The 25,344-nt window shown below is 65.8% G+C and overlaps 1 protein-coding gene across 3 annotated transcripts in view; it reads left to right on the forward strand.

Moving 5' to 3' along the window:
- Positions 1 to 25,344, forward strand: part of GSE1 (Gse1 coiled-coil protein) — a 91,947-nt gene that overhangs the window by 3,722 nt on the left and 62,881 nt on the right. The gene's annotated exons all lie outside the window — the stretch shown is intronic.

Genomic DNA, 25,344 nt, shown 5'->3' on the forward strand with positions numbered 1-25,344 from the left:
CGTGTGTGACCCGAGCAGCTCCGAAAAGCTTTTGTGTGGGGTCAGGAGGGGCAGAGGGGGAGGAGGAGGAGGACGCCCAGGGTGTCCTGGGGAGGGGATGCCATTCAATTCCTCCCTCTTGTTCCGTGCAGGAGCTGCTTGGGGAGGGCAGGCACCGCTTCGGTTTTTGGGGCTCTTCCAAGTCCTGGGGGGCACTTTTGGGGTCCTCTCACCGTCTCCCTCCCCACCTTTACGCCCTTCCCACCCCGTTAACGTGGAATCAGGCAGGATCCCGCTGGACCAGGGGGCTAAACCCATCGCCCTGCCCCTCCTCGCAGCTCTGCTGCTTTTTTTTTTTACCAAATCTTCATGTTTTTTTTTTTATTTCCCATGCCCAGGACGGACACCCCCTGCACCCAGAGCTGGTGGCTTGCTGCTGCCCTGCCCGCAGCTGGCTGACCCCATTGGTTTTGGGTCTGGACCCCAGATCTGGTACGGGGTAACTGCAGCCAGATGTCCCCGTGGAGGTTGGGTCCTTTTTGGGGCAGCTTGGAGCTGCTAACGAGGGAACCCAGCACCCGGAGCTCGTTAGGGGGGAGGCAGCTCATTAGTGGGCTGGGCTGGTGCCTCTGCTGCTGGTGGGGAGGTGGAGAGCAGGGGGGGCCAGGTCCTGCTCAAGGAGCCTCTCTTGGATATCTCCAAGCTCCTTGGGGCTGTCACAGCCCCTGCTTTTGGCTTTTGTAGGGTGGATTTGGGATTGTAGGGCGGATTGGGGTCGGTGTGGGTGTCTGCTGGCTTGCCACCCTCGGTCCCCTCTGAGGTGCGCACCAGGAGAGCGCATCCAGCTCTGCCCCTTGCAAGGGGAATTTGGGGGGCTGCCTCATTTTGGGGGGGCTGCTGCATCTGGGGGGGCTGTGGTGCTGCTGGAGGGTGCCTTAAAAACGGTGAGAGCCAGGCAGGTGCGGGGGGAATTGCTCCGAGCTCACCAAAAACCGAGCAGCACCCACTGCTCTCTGCTTGCTGGCTGAACCCTCTGGGGGGGCTCCGCACCCTGCTGTGGCTCGGGGAGAGCCGCTCCTGCTGCCTCCAGGTGCTGCCAACCCCGCACCTGGGGAAATCCCGCTCCTTAAGAGGCTTTGCTGCCTCCTCTCATCCCCATCCTCCATCGGGTTTCGGAGCGCTGCCTGCTGTCACCGCAGGGCTCTGCCCTCGTGTCACCGCCGCCACCCGCGGGTGTCCCCAGGAGGAGCCCGGCCCCAGGAGGAGGAGGAGGAGGAGATTTGGGTCTGGGCGAGGTGAGAGCCTGAGGCTGAGCTTTTCCCTGCTGCATTCACAGCTCTGGGGCTTGGCAGAGGACCCCTGGTTCTTGTTGTGGGGTGGCACCCGGCCCCAGCCCCACAGCGGTGCGGATGATCCCGATCCCTGCAGGGTTTTGCCCCTTCCTTTAGGGCCGTGCCACGGTAACCCCGAGGGGAGCCTCCAGCTGCTGGGAGCATCCTCCCCCGGCCTTTTAAAGAGGTTTGGGGCAGACATCAAAGAGCTTTCCTGCCAGGTCCTGAGGAGTGCAGGCAGAAAGGATGCTGCGAAAGCCAAGCCAGGAGGCGGAGGGCGAAGCCTGATCCTCCTCCCCGCGCCAAATTCCTGGGGAGGGCCCAGATCTCCAGGTGCGTGGCAGCAGGAGAAGGGAGAAAAACCTCTCGGGCTGGGTCACGGGTCGGGGACCTCTGTTTTCCGTGCGTCTTTTGTTCGTTTTGAAGCAAACTGGAGAAAAAAAAAAATCTCCCGGCAAAGCGGGTGAGGTGCCAGCACCAGCGGCTGCGCTTTCCCTGCCAAGCTGGCTGCTTCTGCGGCTCCGTGTGCGGGCTGCGGAGGGGGGCACGCACCGGGGTGCTCCTGGGAGCGTGGAGGGGCAGAGCAGGTCTCGCTTTCACCTTTTTTTTGGGGCTTTTTTTGGGGCCAGCGAGATGGAACCTTGGCTGGTTACGTCTCGCGCCGGTTGTGCCGTCGCTGATTGTAGCGGATAAAGAGCAAAATGAGGCCGAAGGGGTTTTGAGCCAACTTTTTGGGGATAAACTCGTGGTGTTTGCGATATGTGTGTGTGTGTGAGATGTTCGCAGCGAGGCTCGCCCCACGTTTTGGTGAGGGAGGCTTTCTCCTGGGGGGCGGCCTCGGGAACAGCCGCACCCGGCGGTTTCGGCTGAGGTCTCGGTGAGGGCTCGGAGGTGGCACCAGAATCAGACCATGACTTCATGGCTTGGGGCACGGCCTCCCGCTGGGTCGCGTTCCCAGATGGCGAACAAAGAAACAAGGCTGGGAAAATGTGCCTCCTGCTTCTTCCTGCCGATGAGGTCAGGCTGTTTGTCCGCACTTGGTGCGCGCAAAGCTGGGCTGGAAACCCGCAGCCCTCTGCGCCCCGTCCCGCTGCTCAGCCCCTCTCCAACCCCCCCCCTGCTGCCTCTGCCTCCTCACCCCGGGGTGCTGGGGGCTGCGTCTGGGGGCGAACGTCCTTCAGCCGTGCCCGGGGTGGGGGAGAGCAAAGGTTTTTTTTCCTTTGGCTGGCCTGACCTTGCCGTCCCAGCTGTCCAAAATGCCAGCGATCCCGTGCCGCTGCCAGCCGCGGCGTCCTGCGGGCCTCGTGCTGACTCCACAGCTCACCAGCTGGCTGCTATATATTTTTTTTCTAATCCCTCCCCACCTTCCCTCTCCCTTTCCCAAAAGCAGCAGCAGCAGCAGCACCGCAGAGGGGGGACCAAACGCTGCCTCTCTCCTCCTGGGACACGTGGCAGGATTTGGAGATGCCCCCTCCCCACAAAGAGCGAGGGAACGGCTCCTTTCTCAGCTTTCCCTTCATCCTCTCCCCCCCCCCAAAAAAAATAATAAATATCCCCTGCAATCCCCACCACCACCCTGGGAGAGGGAAGGGCCGGGCTGGGCTCCCTTCCCCTGCAGCCGCAGCGGTGCAAATGCTTTCGCAACCCCGGGAGCATCTTGCAGCAGCTCCGGCCTCCCTCCCCGCGCCTCCTGCGGAGCTGCTGCCAAGTGGGGAGATGGGGCAGAGGCACGGACAGCTCTGGGACGGACGGACAGACGGACGGATGGACGTTTTGTCCAGGAGCTTGGCTCTGCTCCAGCCCTGGGCACTCCTTTTGGCAGCTCTGGTGCCAGCAGGAGCTGGGTTGGGGGTTTGGGTTGCTCCCCGCTGGCACCCTCGGCGCAGGGACAGGATTTGGGATTTCCCTGGGACCTGCTGGCACCAAGGCGCACACTGTCCCTGCAAAGGGACATCAGCCAAGTGGCTCTCACTGGTCCTGTGCTGCTGGGCAGGATCAGGCCAGGTGCTGCCCTTCCTCTCCATTTGGGGTGGGGGCTGCAGGCTGGGAAGGGGACACCGAGCCCCCCGCAGCCTGGGGGGATGGCGTGGCGCCGAGGGTGGGAGCCTTGGGGACGTGGTGGGGACAAGTTCCCTGTTCCCAAAGCCGTGGGGAGGCCCCGCTGAGCTCAGCAGCGCCTCGTGCAGCACGCACAGCCCGGCCCTGGCGTGGGGACAGGGCCTCTCCGCGGGGAGGGGACCGGCGCGCCGTGTCGGTGGCAGGCTCCCAGCCGCGCCGGGCTTCCCTCCGCTGCGAGCAGCTGGAGGCGGGAGCCCTTCCAGCGGCACAATCCTCCCCGGGCCCCAGCCCAGGGCTCTGACAGCTCCGTGTCCCCCCCGCCGTCGCCGAGACGGGCTGCGGAGGCGCCTCCTCGAGTGTGCCTTGGCCGCGGGGGCAGCGGGTTCCTCGCGCAGGGCTGCGCCGGCGCCGCCTTGCAGCAGGTGCTGGCCCGGCGTGGTTTGCTGCGCCACCGCGCTGCTCCTCGCCTGCCCTCCTCACTTTGCACCCCAATTTTCCAAATCGCATCGTGCCCCGAGCCATGGAGAGCCCGGTTCTCCGCCCGGTGGCACCCGGGGAGGACGCACGAGGGGTGGCGAAGGCCCTGGATCGTCAGCTGCAGAGCGAGGCTGGGTCAGGCAGGGGGATCCTTTTTTTTTAATTTTATTTTTCTCTTTTTCCCCCCACCCCACGGCACTGCGAGTGCTGCTGCTGGGCTTTAGTAGCTCTCGGGAGGCTGAAGTCATCTGTTTATGCGCGGCGCTGGCGTGGTCGGAGCAGCAGCTGCCCCGGCTTCCCTCTCGGACCTGCTCTGAGCCGTGCCAGGGCACGGCGAGCACCGCGGCCACCCCAGGCTGATTTGTGTCGTGTGCTGAGCCCTGTCCCCCAGGGGGACACGCGGTGGCACACGTGGAACGTGGCTGGGGGTGCCCGCACTGCCCTGCAGCGTGGTGCTGCAGGTGTAGGAGCCTTCTCCAGCTGGAGGACGGCTGAATTCTGCTTTTAGGGTAAATGCAGGCACCCGTGCTGCCTTCCAGGCTGCTCCCAGTTGCACCGGGGACCTGGCTTGCTCCCAGCTGTGCAGCACAGCCCGGCTCGGTCCCTCTGCGTACCGGCGAGCCAAATTCGGGGCAAAACCCTCGGGGTTTGGCAGCGTGCACCCGTGCAGCTCCGTGCCATCGCCCTCCCCGCAGGAGCTCCCGGTGCTGGGCTCGGTGCCTCGGGATTAGCTCGGCCTCCGGCGTTGACTCAGGCGCTGTGCACAAACTCAGGAAATCGCCGTCTGGCCCCGCGCTGCCTCTGCCCCGCGCCTTCCGGCACGGTCGGCCACGGCACAGCGCTGGGGGGACCCACAACAGGGCCCCCCCCCCAGAGCCGGCTGCTGCTGGGGCTCTGCCTGGGGTTAAAGGGCTCTTGGTGGGCTCCGATGGGGGGCTTTGAGGGGGGGCTGCCCCATCCTTTGATGACTTTGGGTCCGGGGGATCGGGCCCTGCTGCTGGGGGGCGGCTCGTGCGCCACCGCTGTGCCGGCTCACCCGGAGCGCATCCCTGTGAGGGTTGCTGGGGACATTCCTGACCCGTGGGGACATCAGAAAGGGACATCAGACCCCGCAGATACAAGGGGGGAGAGGGGGGATCCCCTCAGCCGTGCATGGCCACTGGGGGTACCCGGGGACACCTCAGCCCCCCCCCCGTGACCCTCCTCGAGGCCGCGTCCTGGCACCGTCCCCGGCTCTGCCCCCGGCACCTGCCGCTTCCTCCGACGCAGGGCCGGGCGATGCCACCGGGGTCTTGGCAGGGACCTCGGAGCCAGGAAGGTTTTGGCGAGGTGTCGGCCTCCCCTATGGAGGTTTGCAGCCGTGTTGGGGCTGCTGGAACGGGGAGGGATGGACAGACGGCCGGGGAGGGTCGGACAGACGGCCGGACAGCTGCGCCAGGCGTCTCCGGTGCCGCGCGGGGTGGGGGGCGCGCAGCGAACTGCCAGCACCAAACCCCATCTGCCCGCAGCACGCTGCTGGAAGGCACCGGGCACCCGAGGGGATTTTTGTCAGATGCTGACCAAGTGCTGGTGATTTCAGCTATTAGCCTGGCCGGGAAGAAATCCACGTTTCTATATCGATGCGCGCGCGTCTCCCGCCCTCCCTCCTCGCCCTCGCCGCTCCAACAGCTGCGTTTTCTTCTCCTTCTGAGTTCTCCCGAAGCGCAAACACGGCGAGGACAAGGCCCTTCAGTTTGCCCGGGAGGTCCCGTGCCAAGGTCAACGCCACGCAGGGGGGGGGGACGGGGCCCTGGGGCTGCCGGGTCCCCGGGGAACCGGGGCCGGAGCCGCCTCCGGCTCGCCTCCAGATGCCCCGGCTGCGGTGTCTCCGGAGGGGGGGCCGAGCTCCCTCCTGCCGTCTTCTGTTTCCAGTCCAGAACATCTGCACAGTAACTAGGAAATCTGGGCTTTCTCCGTGTTCTCAGCCAGGTCCTGTCACTTCTTTCCTCTTCCAGAAAGGGCTTTGGGCCTGGTGGTGGTGGATTTTTTTATTTTTTTATTTTTCCTCCTTTCCTGCTGGTGCAGTGTAACCTGCTCCTCCCTCGCCGCTCGCCCTGGGTGTCGGGGCCGTGCCTGGTTTTTGCTCCGTGTGTTTGCTGCAGCTGCTGCAAGGGGGAATCGGGGAGCCCCCGCTGATCCCCCTGCTCCTGGCTCTCCTGCAGCTTTGGTTTCCCCATGGGGCAGAGCCTTGGGGGTGCCAGGAGCTGTCCCTGCTCCTTCTCCTTCGGGCTGAGCCTTTTCCTCCCTTTCGTTCCCTTTGCTATTTCCCCTCTCTGCCCTATTTCTGGCCGTGCTGGCCCCCTGCCCGGCACCCTCCAAACAGAAAGAAAAGCTCAGGGAGCGGGGAAGGAGGACAAAGCCCGTGGGATGCCAGCAGAGGCTCGATCCCAGCTGATGAGAGGGCATTCGGGGCCACCACACGGCCCCGGAGAGCCACGGGGGTCCCCACCTGCCTGCAGGGTGGCTGCACGGGGTCTGGGGCGAGCTGGGGACCGGGGGCACCTGGAGGCACCTCGGAGGAGCCGGGTGCCACCGTCTGCTGGCCGGGCACCTGGAGGGGCCGTGTGCCATGGCACCGTGCTGGGGACAGCCGCGCGGCGCTCCCAGCTGCTATTTCTGGCGGCCAGGGGCCAGCTCCCGGCAGCTGCTGCCCTTTTATTTTTAATTCTCCCCCCGCGGGACAAACGGGGACGGGGAGAGGGACGAGGAATCCCCCTCCTTCCCCCGGTGTGGGCAGCGAGAGAGCTTTTGGGATCTTTCCCCATTTTTGCCTTGCTCCCATCCTAATCCCAAATCCGGATCCCTTCGGTGGGCGACCCTACAGAGAGCGTTGGGTTGGGGTTAGGGGGTGCCGGGGAGGGGGCCGGGGCGGGGAGGGAGGTCCGGTTTCTCCCTTTCCTGGAGGAATTAGGGAGGCCACATGCTGCCAGCAGCGTTTGGCTGGTAGAGGCAAGCGGAGGCTCCGAGGAGGCGAGCAGGCGTCCGCACAGATGGAAATTTGATCACCCACGGCTCAACAGATTGTTTGATTTATTTTAAAATCAAGCAGATGGCTGCAACAGGAGTTTGTTTAAGTTCAGCTCCGAGCTGGGCCAACGGCCAGGATACTCGAGGGGGGGGGGGGGGGGGCGATAGGGGAGGGGGGGGGAGGCGTGCCAAAAAATGCTCAATGACTTTGGTCAGCAAGCACCTCGCCTCCTCCTCCCCTCTGCCTCGCTGCAGCTCCCTCGGGCACCCCGGCTCCCCCTCGTTTTGTGTCCCTGCCTTCATCCCTGGGCTCGGGCAGGCTGCTTTGCCCCTCGCACACACGCCTGCCCTCGGGTTTTCCTCCCTGACTTCTCGGTGGGGTCGGATTCCCCCCCAGCCATCCCCTTGCCCTGCCCCTGTTGCGCTTTTGGGGTGGTTTTGGGGGGTCTCCGGGCTGGGAGGTGAAGGGAGGAGGGTTCCCGGGGCTTTTCTCCTGTCCCCTTCTCCTCCACGTCCCACGGGGAGCTTGGGGACGGATCTGGGGTCCCGGCTGGGTGCCAGCGGGGCTGTCCCCACGTGTGGCTGTCCCACTGCAGAGGGACAGCTGGGTCCCCACGTCCCAAATCAGCGGTGGAAACAGGGTGCATTATTGCTGGGGGGGTGCTTGGGGCGGGCTGGGGATGCCCCCAACACGCGGCCGTGTCCCCTGCTCACGGCTCTGGCCACGTTTGTGGCCTCGCTGCCATATGGCAGGCAGGGAAGGGGCTGGAGGAGCTGGTGGGGAAGGAGCCTGAGAATCGCTAAAATGCCATAAACGGCCTCATTTAGGGGCACGGGGGGGGCTTCCCATGCTCAGGAACCAGCCTGGAGGTGACCTGGGGTCCTTGGCACGCGTGGCCACGTCCCCTCACCCTGCCAGGGCACAGCAGGGCTGGGGATGCTCCCCCTTTTTGGGGACAAGGAGCTGGTGGTGGCCTCACCGGGGTGCCCAGGGGGGATGCTCGGAGAGCTCGGGGTACCCTGGGGGTGTCCCTGTCCCATAAAGGGGAGGGGGCTGCGTGCCCCCACGGGGGAACGGGGTGGGAAGGGGTTAAGGCAGGCGAAGGAAAACAAGAGTGCTGCAGGGCCTGGGTGGCTGACAAGCCAAACAACTGTTTTTGACTCACTGCTGCTGCCTTGCCAAGCGCAATTGCTTCCACATTCCCAGCCCCTGGCTGGAGGGGTGCGCGGAGACGTTGGCTTCTCTGGAGGCTGCGGGGAGGGAAGGGGGATGCCGGGGGGGGGGGGGTGGTGGCAGCAAGGGGGGGTGTGATGGGGGGGGTGCCTGGCTCGGCACCGCTTTTTCTCGGCTCTTCTCGCCTTTTTTTTCCCCTCCCCGTGGAGCAGCAGGGGCAGGCGGGGGGGCGGCGATGCTGCCGGGGCCGCTGGTGCCAGCTCCCCGTGGAGCATCCCCTGCACCGGCCCCAAAGGTGGAAGTGGGGTTGGGGGGGGGGCTGTAGGGCACCCCAGGGGTTCGGCTGCCCTGTCTGGGTGCAGGGGGGCAGCAGCAGCCCTTGGTGCCCCCCCCTCCAGCTCCTGGGTTCCCCTCTCCAGCTCCTGGGTTCCCGTCTCCGCTGGGGATGGAGCCCCCCCAATCCCCTGGTGTCCCCATTGCTGCCCCCATAGGGTCAGGGCGTGACCCCATTACACCCCACAAGGTGATATGGAGCACTGTGGGGGGAACCAGGCACAGGAGGGGGTAAATTTGGGGGCGGCAAATCTGCCCCGGCAGCTCCCAGGCTGTAAAATCCCCAGGGCTCCGGGTGCTGGTGCCGTCGTGCTGCAGGCAGCGAGAAAAAAAGTCCTTGGAGCCCAGGCTCGGTCGTTGCAGGGAAGGTTGGAGCTTCTCGGGGTTGCTGCTTTGTGGAGTTAATTATCTTCTGAGTCTGCTTTTTTATTATTTTTTTAATTTTTTTTTTTTTTGTTCCTTGGGATTATTTCCTTGGCAAAGCAGGCGTCGTTTCCAAGCGCTGAGCTCTGCTCGCTCCGAACCCCTGGCTGCTAAGGAGGAGATCCTGCTCTTAAAAAAAAAAAACAACTCGTCCTCCAAAAAAAAAAGCCACAAAACGGAGGGGATTGGGGCGATTTGGGCCGGTTTGCGCTGTTTTTGTGGAGGATACACCTCGTGGGGGCGGGAGCAGATGGGGCTCTGCAGTCACCTGTCCATGTTTTGGGGACATCGTGCCGGGGGTCCCTGCCTGCCGGGGGTCCCGCCTGGGGGGATTTATCCACGGGGGATAAACGGGTGCCACCTGGTTGATCTCACCCTGCTACCACCCCAAGGAAGGGATCTGGCGAGCCGTGACCCCTCGGTGTCCCCACATCAAGGCAGAGGGGTGCAGCACCCTGTGTGCCACCCTGGGGCTGGGGGGGCACCGTGCTCCAGGCTGTGCCCCGATTTACCCCCGGGGAAGCTTTATGGGGTGCGTGCCTCCAGTTTTCCGCTTGCACCCCCTTTTTTAACAGGATGGATGGAGGAGCGAGCAGGATGTGTGCGGGTTTAGCCACCGGGGCGCATCCCAACCTCTGATTCTTCCCCTTGCACCCTCCCAATGCTCCCCAAATGCCAGGGGGTGCCCACGTCCACGCGCGTGCAACAGGAGGAACCTCGCCGGCTCCTGCTCGGGGCACGAGGAGGCAATTCCAGGCCGGGATCCCCTTGCCGAGGCCGCAGCTGGGGCCGGGGAGCAGCAGCAGCAGCGCAGGGGCCGGCTCGCAGCGGCTCTGCCTCCTAATGTGTTTGCAAATCCTCCCCAGCTGAGGGGATTAAAGCCGGCATCTGGCTTGCTTTATAATATTAAAACAAAGGGAGTTGGAGGCGCCATCGGCGAGGGAGGGAGGGAGGGAAAGAGAAGGAGGGAGGGAGGGGGCTGCAGCCCTGCTCGCCGAGGTGTAGCTGCTGGGAAAACATCGCAGGAATCCTCGCGCGCCCCTGCCCCAGCCCCAGCCCTTCCCGGGAGCTTTTCCTGGGCACCAAACCAACCCCGAGCGCTCCTCGAGGCGGATCGGGGACAGCTCGGGGACACTGGGGCCATCCTCACCCCCCCGGCGGTGCTGGGGGTGCTGGAGGCGGGTGGGCTGGGGGGGGGGTCTGGGGTCTCCACGAGCCTTTTGCAGCCTCCCCTGCGCCGCGCTCGGAGCAGCAAGAATTCAGGAAGCCGGCGCGCGGCGAGTGCCAAGTCGGGGCTGTACCGCAGCCAAGCCCCTGCTTGTTTTCTCGTCTCGCTGGAGCCAGCGAGTGACCTTATTAGCTGAGGGGGCAGCCGCCTTATTAACGCACATCTGGCCGCGGGGAGGCCGCACAGGCCCCGCACTGTCTCCCCCCGCCCGGCCCTAACCCCGCCGTACCTTGCAGGAATGCTGCCGGGGGGCTCGCCCGGGGGCTGGCGGGGTGGTGGCGGGGCTGGGTTTGCTGCTGGGGGGCAGGATGGGGCAGGTGGGGTTGGCAGATTTTAATTTGGGGTTGTAATCCGGGGGATGGGGAGGCTGGGGATGTCCCCCCGAGCACAGAGGATGGGCTGGTGGTGTTCCCGTGGGGGCTGCCCCGGCCCCCCTGCGTGTCGCCACAGCCCCTTTCTTCTTTCCTATGGGGCTGGCTCTGCTTTTTGGGGCCCTGCCGGGAAGATTTGGGGGAGATTACCCCAGTGAGGCATCCTCACATCCCAGAGAGCAACCTGGGGTGCGCAGCGCGCATCCCCTGCGCTCTGATGGTGCCGTTCCCCTACACCCCCTTCCCAAAGGGTTTCCCTGGAGCGCACAGCGGCACCAGAGCATCCCAAACCTTCGGGGTCTCTCCGCTGGCTCCCCCCAAACCTGCCCCATCCCCACGGGCACTCACCCTGCCTGCACCCCTGCCTCACCCCATGCGCAGGACGTGCCCGGGGAGCCACCGACCACCCACCCACCACCCTCCTGCTGGCGCCCAGCACCGCGGCGCTTCCTCTCCCCGGCTATAATTATCCATGAGCCAGGGAATGGAGTGGGGGGGGGACACCCTAAATCTGCTTCGCCCCGGTTCTGGCGGAGCCCCCACGGGGTTGGGGCTGGGGAGCGCGGGTGCCGGGCGCCTTGCCCGCGCCTCCGCCGCGCAGGGCTGCCCTTTGTCCCTCTTGGCGTGCTCGGCAGCTCGGCAGCTCTTGGCTTCTCCCTCCTGTTTTGGAAATTCAAAACATTTACAGGGCGGCCCACTCGCGCCCTCCCTGCCACGGAGCGAAGCATTTGGCTGACTCCCCTGCTTTCCTTGGCCGCCGCTCCCTCTTGTTCAAGCTCTGCAGGGCTTTTTCTCCACCCCCACCCCCTTTTTTCTTTTTTTTTTTTTTTTTTAATTTTTTTTTCTTTTTTTCTTTTTTTTTCCTTTTTTTTTTTTTCCCTCTTTTTATTTTTTTTTCTCCCGTGGTGTAAGCTCACAAAACGACACACAGGAAAAACCATCCCTGGGGAGGGCAGGATGCGGCCCCACCAGCTTGCCCTGTGCGCTCCGACCTTGCTCCTTGCCGGGAAGGGCACCCCGTGCCGGGCAGCCAGGGCAGCACCAGGCAGCCCCAGTGCTAATGAGCTCTGCCTGAGCAGCAGGATTAATTAGCTCGGGGCGGGGGGAGAGGCCGTGAGCATCTCCCTGGTGAGCGCAGAGCGGGGTCGGTGCGCCCTGGTGCAGCCCTGGCACAGCATGGTGCCACCAGGGCCATTGCTGGGGGCTCAGGGGTGCTGCGGGGGCCGCATCCTGCACCCCCCCCAGCTGCAGGTTTCCTGCTGCCCTCCCCAGGGAGCAAAAGGAGCCAAAAGGAGCCAAAAAGAGCCACGTTTCTTCCCGAATCAGTGCCGTGGGGCCGAATGGGGAGAGGAAATCCCCGAGCGACCCAGCCACTGGGAAGCCGCAGGAGCTGCGCTGGCTCCTGCCCGCTGCTTTTTCCTCTTTTTCCTCTTTTTTTTTTTTTTTGCACCAAAGCACGTGGAGGGGAGGGATGTTGCGGCGTGTTTGTCCCTGTGTCGTCGCCCCCCCCAGGGATGGGAGCTGAGGATGGCACTGGGATGCCCCCCGTGGGGTCTGAAATGGCCCCGATGGGGTCGGGGTGGGAGCAGGGGGTGGGTTTTGGGGGGGTGGGTGCAGAGGGGGGGGCCCCGAGGGGGCGAGCGGGGACGTGGTGTGGAGGCCGGGAAGGTCGCGGGGACGCGGAGCCGGAGCTGGAATTAGCCGCTAATTGCGCCGTGCCTAATTACAGGGAGCGAGCAAATCACCGCGGCGCTTCAGAGAGCGCCTGACACGGAGTAACGAGGATAATTAGCAATCAGGCAGGAAGCTGCCATCCCGCACGCCGTCCCCACAAGCCCTGGGGAGCGCCCCCCCCTCTCCAGCCCCGCTGCCTCCCTCCCCACGCAGTGCGCTCGGGGGCTTCTGTCCCCATGTCCCCACGTCCCCAAACAAGGCACCTGCCCCCTGAACCCCCCTGAACCCCCCTGAGCCCCCCACGGCGACACAGAGGGTGGCACACGGACGGTGGCTGTGCCCCCCCGAGGAAAAAAAACCCTTTTGGCTCGCCGTTTTTTTTTTGGGGAGGGGGCAGCAGCGGCTGGAGGCGCACGGTGCGCTGCGCGGTGCCGGCGCTGCATTAACGCTGCCTGTCGCTAGAGCGCACCAGCAGCATGCTGTGACACCCGCCAGGGCCACCTGCACCCCCCCTCGACACCCTTGGGTGCCCTCCAGCAGCAGGGCAGGATCCGTCCTTCGGTCCTCCGACCCCGTTCCGGGTCCTGGTGCCCCCCCCGGGGATGCTGGGGGTCCCAAATTTGCTCCCCGTGGCATCACCCGCGGCACTCAGGGATGGCAAGGAGCGTTGTCCTCTGGATTAGCCTCGCCTTTGAGTGCTGTCCCCTCATTTTGGGGACAGTTTGCAGCCTTTTGGGGCTGGGCCGTGCTGGGGGGGCTCACACCACAGCCCCCAGCCCCGTGTGTTTTTGGAGGAGCATCCTCAGGGCATCACCACCCCCAAGGCTTCCAGCCCTCTCCCCACCCGTGCCAGCAGCTCTGTGCCCCCCTCCCGTCCCCTCCTGCCACCGGGGGTGACATGGGCAGGCTGGGGGCCCCGGGGGGCTCTCACTGGGCACAAAAATGTCCACCCCAAACGCCCCCCCCCCAAGGCATTTGATGTTTTTTGTGGTGGTTTCGCTCCAGCTCCTGCTTTTCCCAATCCCTTCGGGGCCTCCTGCAGGGGTCTCAGCGGGGACAGCGCCCATCCCCAACCCGGCACCCATGGGGACACCCCCTCTGCCTCCCTCCCAACCCCTCCTGGGGGTGATTTTGGGGCAGCTCCCCCCCCTTTGGGGCTGCGGGCACCCCAGGGATGGGTGCGGGTGCCGGGAGGGGCAGGACAGAGGCCACCCCAGCAGCCTGTCCTACGTGCGCGTCTCCTTGCCTCCTCGACGCCTTTTTTTTTTTTTCCCTTTTATCCCCCCCCCTCTTTGAGCAGCTGTTCCCTAATAAGCTGTTAATGATGATACAGTAAGTAGGAGCGGAGAGTCCTGCGGGAGCTGCCACGATTTGTGTAATTGGTCTCGGAGGAGACAAAAGTATCTAATATTTACACGCCGGTATTAGTCCCCTGGGAGCGCTGTCTGGGCTGGCACGGGGGGGGGTTTTAGGGTCGGGATGGGGGTGGGAAGCAGCTCCCAGCCTCAACCTGTCTGCTCCCAGCTGATGGATCGGCGCACGGCTAATGGATGGGAATTGCGGGGGGGGACACCCCTGTGCCACGCTGCCTGCTGGGCACGGGGTTATGGGGGGGCTGAAGGGGTCCCCAGAGCCTGCCCGGGGGTGCTGAGCATCCCCACGGCTCAGCACCCGGCTGGGTTTTGGGGAGCAATGGGGGTTTTATGGGGCTGCAGGGCGGAGGGAGGGTGCCACGGCTCGGGGGCGCACGGAGGAGGCAGGAGCAGGGGTTTTTTTCCCCCTGGGGGGGGATTTGTGGGGCTTTGTGCAGGTTCCATATGGGCCCGGATTAACGGCGACGGGTTCCATATGGGCAGATTAGCCGGGCTGCCGGGGAGGATGGGGAGGCCGTGGCTGTGGGGTGCCCCCACACGGGCAGGTTCGGGGCAGCGCTGGTGTCCCTACTGGAGAGCCACGGGGCTGGCTGGCTGCTGGCAAAACCGCCTGTGGGGTGGCCTGGGGTGGCCTTGGTATTAGGGGAAACTGAGGCACGGAGGGGCTGGGAGCCCCCCTCCAGGCAGCCCCGTGCCCTGCTGGAGTTTGGGGTCAGCGTCTTCATCCTGGTGCCACCGGGGCTTTCCCCCATCCCCTGGGACCTCCTAAATGTCACAGCCCCTCAATGTCACGGCCCCTCAATGTCACATCCCCAAGGCTTCGGGATGCCCAAAATGTGGGGTGGCAGCCGGGCCGGATCCTGCTCCATGGAGGTGCTGAGCGCATTAGGACCAAGCTGTGGCCGCGTCCTTATTCCCCCTGCGCCAAGCAGAGGACGGGGACCCGGGGGGGTGTCCCAGCACCCACCCCATCCCCGGGGCTCTGCGTTGGAGCCCAGCACCTCGCCGTGCCCCCGCGGCCCTACAGGATTGTGCCCCCCCTCCTTTCCCAGCCAGATTCCCCCTTTCCCATTGCCGTGGCAACCCCCGGCATGGCAACGCGGAGCCTTCGGCAAGGGGACGTCTCGCATGTGCCCTCCCCGTCCCCAAGGTCCCCAAGGTCCCCAAGGTCCCTGGGGTCCCTCTTGGGGTGAGGAGGGTGCTGGGGCCGCTGGCACAGGTGGCCACGGGGCCGTTTTGGGGGATCTGGTGCCGGATCTGGTGCTGGCTGTGCAGGATGAAGGGCGCAGCGCTGTGCGAGGCGTAACGCCGTGCCCAAGGTTTGTTTGGGGTGGCACCCGCCTCGTCCCGTCCCCATGGATTATTTGGGGGCTTGGGGGGGGGACAGCACGCCGAGGAGCACCGTGTGGCCGTCCCACAGCATCCCCATGCCTTGGGGACGTGTGGGTGTCACCTGCCCCGTGCAGGAGCCGCGGGGTTTGCAGGGGGTCCCACGGTGGCACCGGGCCACACTTGTGCCATTTTGGGGACAGCGGGGGGGCACTTGGGGACACGGCACCTGGGCGCTTTGTCCCCTTTGCTGCTGGTGACCTTAGTGGCCCTGCATCCACCGCCTCATTTTTGGGGACCCTGCCTCAACACCCCCCTTTCCCTTGGGGACATCCCCTCAGCGGGGAGGGCTCCTGCAGCCCCCAGCACCATTGCCACGGGCTCCCCGGCACCCCGGGCACCCACGGGTCCCCGCTGCCCCCAAAAAGTGGAGGCTGAGCCTCTGCGTCCCCAGCCTCCCCCCGGCCTTTTCCGACACTCCCTAATCCCCGGCGCTGCTGCTGCCACCTCCCCGGTGCCGGAGCAGCTGCTCCAACATCCCCGCACTGGGTAAACAGGGACCTCACCGCTGACCCCCCCCCGGCCCCATATCCATGGGGTTAGGAGCGGGGTGGCTCTCTGGGCACGGGGACGTGGCGCAGGTCCCCATGTGCCCCCCCCTTGCCTTTTTGTCCTCGGTTTTGTCTCGTCCTGTGCGCCCTGCTGGCACCGTGTCCCCCCCGGTGGTGCGTGCTGGGGGGCTGTTTATTGCCCCCTCCGTGCCCTGCGTGTCTGTTTTTTTTTTTTTTTTTTGGGGGGGGGAGCGTCCCCCCCCTCTCCTGCGTCCCTGCCTCCCGCGTTATCTGCTCAATCTGCTAAGCAGGGGAATCGCTGCGGCCGCCATCTGTGAGCCTGCCAATAATGGGATTAACTCCTTCCCCCGGCTGGGGCCGAGCCCGCCTGCGTCTCGGGCACCCCCTTCCAGCACCCCCTCCTCGCTGGGGACACTGGAGTGATGTCCCCGGGGGGGTCACTGCGCTCCTTGGGGACCCCCCCTCCAGGCTCTGCTCAGTGTCAGGGTGGGCTTTTTTTGGGGGATTTAGGGCTCGGACCTGGCGGTGGTTTTGGCGAGGAGCTGGTGGGGCCGTCCTGCACCCAGCGGGGCGCCTTTTTGGGATGTTTTGGGGAGGGGGGGGGAAAAAAGCAGGAAAATCCTCGCAGAGGGTTGTGAGGTCGAACGCCGTGCCCTCACACATCTCCATCCCCAGCCCCCCCATGTACCACTCATGGTATCGGCACGGGGGCCACCTCCTGCCTGCCTCAGTTTCCCCTCCTGCCACATCAGCTCCAATTTTTTTGGGGGGGGCACACGCTGAGCTCCCCGTATGCCAGCTCCATGCGTGGCCACGTGCCCCCACCCCGATTCAGGAGGATGCAGGGATGCTCCTTGAGCCCCCCCGGGTCCGGGCAGCACCCCAGAGCCGCGGCACGGAGCTGGGTTTTGGGGGGGGGGCTCCGATGGGACGCCCCCAGCCCCATCCCGCCAGGTTCGGGTCTGGCAGCCCCCGCTAATCCTCTTAGGCTGCACCCGGAGCAGCTGGCGAGGCTGCAGCCAGGACCCAGCCTCCCCTCCCAACAGGTGCCCCCCGGGACCCCCCCCCCTCAGCCGGGGGCTCGGGGTTCTCCCCCCCCCCCTCCCCATGCCTCAGGCAGCCCCCTCCCCGCGCGGCCGGCCCGGGAGCGCTCATTAATTATCTAATCTTCCCTTTATGTTTAATTTACAGCCCCGCTCGGCTCTGGCCATATGCTGCTTTTGTTGTGTCTGGCTCTTTGTTGTGGCAGGCAGCGTTTGCTGCCCAGACCCCCCCCCGCCAGCCTTTGATCCCCCCCCCCTTTTTATTCCCCCCCCATCCTCCCCAGCGCCACCCCGCAGCCACCCCAGAGGCACCTTGGCGAGCCCCCCGGGGCGGGGGGGAGGCGATGCGGGGAGGGGGGTAAGTGCCTTTTTGTTGCTTATTAATTTTCCCTGCCCCCCCCCTCGCCCCCCCACCTCCCTCCCAAGCCCGGCTCTCGCCGGCAGCTCCAGATTTGCCGTGCGCCCGTGCCGCCGCCGCGCCTCCTCCCCGCTCCGCCGCCTCCAGCGGGGCTGCCCGGGGTCACCGCTCGTCCCCGCGCCCCGCCGGGTTCTGCCACGCAGGTAGGTGCCGGGCAGGCACCCCCAAACCCTACTCAGAGGTTTTGGGGGGGCTCCGTGCCCCCCCTTGCTGAGCATCCATGCTGGGGATGGAGGGACGCAGCCCCTCCAGGACTTGTTGCGCACCCACCGGTGTGCCGGGGGGGCCCCGAGCTCCAGGGGGGGTGTAGGGATGTGGGTTCCCGTGCGCACCCCCCTGGTGGGTGCGAGCCCACGGGGGGGGCACGGCGATGGAGCCCCCACATGTCCCTGCCCCGCTGTGGGCACCCCGCTTGGCAGGGCCCCGCGCAACTCGCTGCGAAGTTTGCAAAGTGCTGCCGGCACGTCGGGCGATTTTTTTAATTATTTATAAAAAAAAAAAGGAAAGGAGCAGCAAAATGGTGCTGGGGCACGCGGGCAGGCCCGGCTGCTGCCTCCCGGGGTGCGCCCACGGTGCCGGGCAGGGCAGGGTGGGTTTGGCAGGGCAAGGGGTGGGGGTTTTGGGTCTGGCTTTTTGGGGGAAATTGCGCTCGGGAGGCATGCGCAGGAGCTGGGTGTGTTTGGCCGGCTCCCTGGGCAGCGCAAAACCCTTTTTATTTTTATTTTTTGAGGGTGTTTGGGGGGAAAAATCTTCCCTCCTGTCCCCAGGCGCTCAGCCAGGCGCGCTCAGCACCGAGGTGGGAGCAGCCGGTCCCCAGGGGATGCTCGAGGCTGGGTGGCCCCAGCAGTGCCAGAGGAGGATCCCTGGCAGCCCGGGCAGGGTGGGCGGCCCCGCGGCCCCTCGGTGCTGCCTGTGGGTGCCGGCGTGGCCGGGGGGGTGCTGAGCTTGCCAAACCACGGGCTCGCCTTAGCCAAGCTCCGGGCGCACGCAGGCGGCGCTACGTGAGGTCACCGCGACCGCCGGGGAGGTGGCCCTGCCAGGGGGAGGTGGCCCTGCCAGGGCGAGCTGGCTCCACGCCGGCTCCTCCGTGCTGGGAGCCACGAGGAGGTGGCGGGGGCCAGCTCCGGGGGGTGTTGGAGGAGCGTGCTGGGAACAAACCCCCCCTGTCACGGCCGGGGCGCACCGCCACGGCACGGCACCGAGGGGCCTGGGCGCATCCCCAAGGGGTGCGGTGGTGGGAAGGGGTCTGGGAGCGGGGTGGGGGCACCCCTGCTGGCTCCCCGTGTCCTGCCCGATCCCGAGCAGCCCCCGTGTCCCTGCTCGTTTTCTCTGCACGCCTGCAGGAGCTTGTTTGCCTCCAGCTGGAGCAGAGGAGGGGCTGTGCAGCCGCTCGCGGCAGGTGGCCGCTGGCTCGCGGGGGTCCGTCCCCATCCAAAGCCCCCCCCCCCGTTTCCCTCAGTCCCTCCCCGCTTGCCAAGCAGGACTCCAGAGCTCCCAGGAAATGTTTTTGCAACGCGTGTCGCAAGCAGCACCCTGGCTCCAGGGCCACCCTCCCACAGGGGGGGTCCTTCCAGCACCCCCTCTGCGCACCCCTGGGTGCTGAGGGCGCCGGGGAAACTGAGGCAGGGGGGCAGGAGGCGGCCGGTGCCCAAAACGGGGAGAAAACAGGATTCTTGGCGCTGCCGCTCGCTCTGCCCGCAGGCGAGGGTTGCTCTTTGCCTCTCCGTGCCGGCACCGCCCCAACCCGAACCCCGCTCTTCCCCCTTGGGTTCTCGGCGTTCCCTCGCAGCGAGGACACCCCGGGACCCGCTGCCACGTCCCCGCGGGGCTCTTTTCGGTTCAGCCCCCCCCCCCGGGTGCCGGCTGCTTGGTGAAAGGGGCGATTGTTCGCCCCCGGGGGGGGTGCGGCAGGCTCCGGCGCTGTGTGTGGCCGGGCTGCGGGGCTGGCTTTGGCCCCCTGCCCGTCCCCGTGCCCTTTGCCAGAGGCAGCTGCTTGCGGGCACCGCTTGGCTGCCGGCCCCCCGCCAGCCCTGCAGCCTGGGCCGGATGGCAGGATGCGTGCGGCAGCACCCGGGGCTGCTGCCACGGCTCTCACGAGTTCGCAGTGCCCCGACCCTAAAAGCAGAGAGCCCCGGGGGGAGCTCGGAGGGGCTGCGGCGCGGCCAAAAGTCCCCCTGGGGAGGCACCCGGTGGCTTCATCCCGGTGTGAGCCACGAGTCAGCGCTGAAAGCCCCTGGTTTTCCACCCTGCTTCCCCCTCCCCGTGAATTTCGGAGGTTTTGGAGGCACGGGGGGCTCACCGTGCGCCCCTCAGCGTGTATAGGGCGGCAAGGTGCCCCATTCCCTGCTGCCCACGTGTCCTTCCCCTCCCGGCTCGCTTGCCAGCTAATGGCTCGGCTCCTTCCTACGGCTTTTTAAGCGCCTAATGGCGCGCGGGGCTAATGGTGCGGCTCCCTCTGCTCGCCCGTGCCCCCCCGGGAGATGGATGGGGCCGGGGCCCTGGCGCTGCCCAAAAAGATGGGGACGAGGACGGGGCCGCGCGGGGCCGGGAGCGGGTGCCCAGCCGCCCGCCTCCCCTGCCGCCTGGGCTGCTATTTATCACGGGGTGATCAAAATCTATTTCCAGCGACCTCTTGGAAATGGCCCTCGTAAAAGCAGGCGGCAGCAGGCGCAGGCAGACGGCGGGGAGGGGAAAATCGGCGCTGCTGCTCCCGACCCCGGCGCAGCCCCGGCAGCCGCCCGCTGCCCCTGGGAGCCTCGAGCATCCCTCCCTCTGTGGGCATCCCTCCAGCCAGTCCTGGAGGATCATAGGATCATGACCTGCTGGGTCACCCAGAGCCCCCCCGTGCGCCCCTGACCCCTCTGCACCCCCATGGGGCTGCTGGCAGCCCCGTGCCCCCTCCCCAGCTCGGGACCACGCTGTCCCTCCTCCTCCAGCCCCGTCCCCTCGGTGCTGATAGCCGGGTGCTGATTCAGCCGTTTCCCTCCCACCGCTAATTACTCAGCCCCTCGCAGAGCCCCGGCCATAAATTCTGGGGCGGGAGGGGGCTGGGAGGCAGGGAGCCTCCTTGGCTCGCTTCCCCGCTGCCCTGAGCAGGGACCCGTAACCCGGTGCCGTTCATCGGCACGCTGCGCTGGCCCCCATGCACCCCTGCAGGACCAAAACCCTGAGTTTCTTTCATCCTCCCCACCTGGTTTTTGGGGTGTAACCCCCCCCAGCATCCCTGCTCCCTGCCCTGTGACCTTCCTGTCCTCGTGTGTCGCTCAGCCCAGCTCTCCCCAAACATTGGGGCACCCTTGGTGACCCTACAAACCCCCTGCGCCCCGGGCACTGCCTGCCTCCAGCATCCTGGGGGGGTGTTGGGGGCACCCTAGCGAGGCTGGGGGGGTTGGATTTGTTCTCAGGGCATCCTGCCCTGCCCATGTCCCCCCCCCCCAGGACTTGGTGGCATAGAGAGGGCCCCTGCTGTCCCTACTGGTGTCCCAATTTGTGTCCCAAAACCCCAAAAGCCATGACTTGTGGGCTTCTCCATTGGGTGGTGATGGCTTCATGCTGGGCACCCCGATGATGTCCAGCTGGGTGGTTTTGGGGTGCTGGACCTGTCACCCAGGGTCCTCTCATCCCCTGGGATGCCTGGGGTGGTTTCGCTGCTGCGCCCTGCCCGGGTGCCGTGGGATTTGGCCTTTTGGGAATGCCCCGAGAACCTGAGCCGCCGTGGGGCGGGTGGGATTTTCCAGGCTGAAAAGCCCCTTTTTGGGCAGCCCGGGCAGGTATTTAGTGAGGTGGGGAGCCCCACAGGGACAGGACGGTGGCTGCAGCCTGCCCGCGGCTCCTGGGCTGGAGGTGGGTGAGCTCGGTGCCGCCGCGTCCCCGCGAGGAGGATGGGGAGCACGGGGACACGGCAGGTCCCGAGGTGGGACCTCCGGGGACAGGCTGGGAGGGTCCCTGATCCATGCAGGGCGGGTGGATTTTTCTCACCTGTGTACTCTGGACCCTAATGATGGCTGGGAGAGCACCTTGGTGGATTTAATAGGGTCGGTGGTGCGCACGGCCAGCTCAGCATCACGTCTCCGCGCGGGGCTGGGGTGCCCACACCTTCCCCTGCCTCAGTTTCCCTGCGAGCAGGGCGGAGGGGACATTTCCCAGCCCCACAGACATCGGAGCTGTGTCCCCATCCTGGGATGGGGATTGGGGATCTGCCCCTCCCTTGGGGTCCCATCCTGCCCGGCCACCCTGGGGTGCGGGGCGCGGGCTCTGTGCGGCGCGGGGGCCGGCACCCCTCGTGCCATGCCACCAAACGGGAGCAGGGGCTGGAGGAAACCCGGGAGCGAGCGGCTGCGCCCTCCCTTTACCTCCCCCTCTCCATCACCTCCCCGCTCGCTCGCTCACAAACGTCTGCTCTCGCCAAAAAAAAAAAAAAAAAAAGGGAAAAAAAAAAAAAAAAAAAAAAAAAAAGAAGTGACAGGGGTCGTCTCAGTGCTTTCCACATGACCTGCCCGGGAACAGAGGACGTCTTTGTTAATCCGCCGAGCTGTCAGTTCAGCCTCTTCACAAAAGGCATAAACCACTTATTGCCGGGCTCACCCCTGACCCCGGATCCGCCTGCGCGGCCTCCATTGTGCCGCCTCGAGGAAGCTGGCAAACAATTTGGGCCGCCGCTCCCCTCCCCGCCGGCGGCTGCCTCCCGCCCCGCCGGCCGCATCTGCGCGCCCGCCACCCCGCCTGGCAGCTGCTGCGAGGGGACGGGGGCTGCCACAAAGGGGACCCCCCCCCCAAACGCACACACACGCGCGCACACCGGGCTCTCCGTCGCGCTTTTAGGGGCTGCCGGAGCAGCTGGTTGCAGCCCCGGGGTGCTGAGCGGGGCTGGGCGCTGCGCCCCTCGCTTCCAACCCCATAATGAGGGGGATCAAAGCTCCTTAGGGCCCCCGGTTGGGACAGGTTGGGACGGCGGCTTTAGGGAAAGCCGCTTAGGGCCGGGCACAAATAGCTCTGCCTCCCATGCCGCTCGGGGTTGGAGAGGGTTGGGGTGATGCCGGCACCCCCCCGACCTCGGGGTGCTCAGCTCTTGGTGCTGAGCCCTTTTTGGGGGCGATATGGGGGTGCTGAGCACGTGCTGGTGCTGCGTCCTCCTTCCCGGTACCCGGAGCCCGCTGCGGGGCCGGTGCGCGCGGGAGCAATTAGCCGCAGTCACTCGGGGGCTATATATAACCCAAATTGCTGCCTGCAGCTCGTTAGCGAGCTGTCACGGGCGCTGTGGCTACGGCGGGTGACATCATGTCACCGGGGGGGGGACACACGGGAGGGGGACAGCAAAGGGATGGGGGTCCTTGGGATGGGGGCACGGCCGTGCCGGGGTTCGGGATGGGGTCAGGGCGGGTTCCTTGGGTGCCACCAGTGTGGCACTGGTGTCCCTCTGTCCCCTGTCCCTTCTCGTGCAGGTGGGGATGAGCGTGCCCCCCCCCGGGGCATGAATATATTGTGTGGGATCACGCCCCGGCGTCCCGCTGGCGCTGCTGGAGGGCTCGGTGCTAACCACAGCCCCCCCCCGTGACGAATGGGCCCCGGCTGTGCCCACGCGGGCACCGTGCCGTGCCGCAGGGTGCCCACTGGCACCGCCGTGCCATAAAACGGGGGGGGGGGGGATCGGGGGGGTGCTGGTGATGCTCAGCATCACCCCCTGCATCCCATCCCTGTCGGGGACCACCTGGGTTGGGCACGTCCCCACCTGGGGAAGGGTTAACGTCGCCGGCGTCTCCTTCTGGCGCCTTTTGTTTCTTTTTTTTTTCATTTTATTTCTTTTATTTTTTTTTTTTTATTCCCTTCCCCTTTTTTTAATTACGGGTTATCGCGGCGGTAATTGCAGGTTCCAACTTTCGGCGAGCAAACACGGCTGGGAAACTTTAAACACGGCGCTGGGCGCTCAGCACCGGGGTCTGGTCCCCCCACGGGGTCCCCGGGGAGCGCAGCGGGGCCGCAGCAGGAGGGGGGCATCTCGAGGCTCAGCCTGCTTTTTGGGCAAAATCCTCAGCTTTTCAGGCCTCAGGAGGAGGAGGGAGGCGGCGACTTCCTGGAGGGAAGAGCAGCTGAAACCGTCTGGCCTAACAAGTGGCTGGGGCTGCGCTGAGGGCGGCAGTAATTGCGCTGGGAGGCTGCCGGCTTGCGGCGATAAAGCCCCAGCGTGAGCTGGAGGGCTCAGCGGCTCCGCCGACAAAGGGAGCCGGAGGGGAGCCTGCTCACTTCAGCCGTAAACACTCCAAATGCCTTTTTATTTTTAGTGCAGCCTCCTTGCACGGCGGCGGCGGCGGCGGCGGTGGTGGCGGGGGGAGGACGGCTGCGGGGATGCGGGGGGCTCGGGGGCGGTTTGTGCCCTGCAAGCCTGGCGCTGCGGCTTGGAGCTGCCTGCGGCACCGCTCCCTCTCCACGCCGAGCCTCCTCCTCCTGCACCCAGCCCTCAGCATCCCCTGCAGGCGCAGGATGTGGCCCCCTCCGCGCCCATGCAGCGCTTGGGAGTCCTTGCTTGCAGGGTTTTGGGTGCAAGGTTTGGTGCCCGGTGCCAAAAGGCACCGCGGGTGCTGCTGCGCCCGTGCTGGGGCTCGCCGAGCTCCGGGGTGGTTGGTGCCAGCCAGATTTAGGGTGCCTGGGGGGGACCTGGCGGTGCCGGGGAGCCCCGTGGGAGGCGTCACGGCTGCGCCCAGCCACCCGCCCCAGCAGCAGGTGAAGCGTGGGGGAAGTGGAACGGGGAAGCCGCGCTTTCTGGTGTCCCGAAGGCACAGGAAGCGCGCGGCTGCGTCACGGCACGCGGCAAATCGCTCGCCCCACAGCAGCCCTGCGGCGCCACGGCCCTCCTGGGGCTGGGAAGCAGCACGGCTCCGGCATCCCCACGGCACAGCGGTGTGGGCTGCGTGCTGCTCCTGTGCTCACCCCCTTTGCAGTGCTGTTTTTGCAGCGCTGGCACCCCCGAGCTGTGGTGCGAGCCCTTTGCTTCCCCTCTCCGCCACCACCGTCCCCAGAGCCGTGCGGTGCCGCAGGGATTTGTGCCGGTGACGGGCGCAGGAGGAATGCGCCCTCGGCCAGGGCATGGGGAAGGACGGATGCAGGGATGCTGCTCCTTGCCCTTGCCTCTCCTTATCCACCCCCCGAGGCCATGCTGTGACCCGGCTCCAGGTCTCCCTGTTGTTTGCGGAGAGGCTCTGCGGGCGGAGATCTGGTGGCAGAAGTGGCACGGCGGTGTTGGGGGGAGCTCCCTGTGGGTGCCATCCTCGCCAGCTCCGCTCTGAGGCTTTTCTCCCCACCTTTTATCACCCACAGAATCACCACGACGTCTTCCTCTGTATCCCCTGGGCATGCCTGGCAGGGGTAGGGCAGAGATCGCTCGGTGTCACCTCAGTGTCACCTTGCCACTGACCTGGACCATGCCTGGGGCCACGACCGGGTCCCCAGTGGGGCTGTGCCCGGCTGCTTTGTGGTGCGGGGCTATCACAGGCTCCCCTCGTGGCTCAGGGAGATTTTGCTTCACCCCTCTGCCCACCCGGACCCCCTCACCTCTGCCCAAGCACCTCGGGGTGCTGCTGAGCAGCCGAGCCCCCAAATCAGCCCGCTGGCCTCTTAATTGGGAGCGAGACTTTGAGGACACGGCCAGGGAGGAGGCCCCCCTCCGAGAGGGGCTGCTGGGCGGCTTTATCTGGGCGGACAGATCCCTCCTAATTGAGCAGATATTCCATGTTCGCAAACAGATGGCTTCTTTGCATCAATTATTCCTTATCTGGGGAGCCGGGGATGATTTGCTGACAGATAGCGCGGGGTGAAGCCCAAGCGAGGAGGAGGCTCGTGCTCCGCGCCGGCTCTTGCCCGGGGCTCCGGCTGCTCCCTGGGGGGTCCCGGGGGGCGCAGACACCGATAGAGGGGGGGTCCCGGGTGCCTTTTGGGCAGGCAGCACCCGTCCCAAAAGGTGGGTTTGCATCTCAGCATCCCCTGGTAGGAAAAGAGAGGGGCTCGGGGCTCCCCGGGGAGCAGGATGCACACCCGTGTCCCCCAAATCCCCCTCCCCACCTCGCCCCGGCTGCTGCTCCCCCGTTGCTCAACTCCACTGTGACGCATGACCGGGGATGATTAATGTTAATTAATGATTAGTTCCTCTAGGTATCAAAGAGTGCCTCAGCCCTTTCCCTTGCCCACAGGTAGGGGATTGCTGCGGCTGCACCCCCGGGGATTCGGGGCTTCGCCTGTTTTTTTTTCCCCGGGCACATTTCCCTCGTGCAGGGCAGCGCTTGGGGGGCTCCTGGCATCGCTCTCAGCTCTTTTGGGGTGGGGACTGCTCCCCGGGGTCGTCCCCTGCCTGTTTCAAGAGCCTCTTTCTATTAATCCTCGGGAAGGGAAGGAGCATCCCGGGGCAGGCGGTGGCACGGCGCCAGTTGGAGCCAGCGCACGGTGCCACTCGAGGGCTCGCGGGAGGCGTCGGGCGCTGGCGGCTGCGCGGCGCTGCCATATGGATCCCATAAATTAAACCTTTCCAGGAAGCGAGCGGTAAATTTATACGTCTGCTCACATGTGTG

The sequence above is a fragment of the Anas platyrhynchos genome, chromosome 12, assembly GCF_047663525.1.
Source record: "Anas platyrhynchos isolate ZD024472 breed Pekin duck chromosome 12, IASCAAS_PekinDuck_T2T, whole genome shotgun sequence".
Taxonomy (NCBI): domain Eukaryota; kingdom Metazoa; phylum Chordata; class Aves; order Anseriformes; family Anatidae; genus Anas; species Anas platyrhynchos.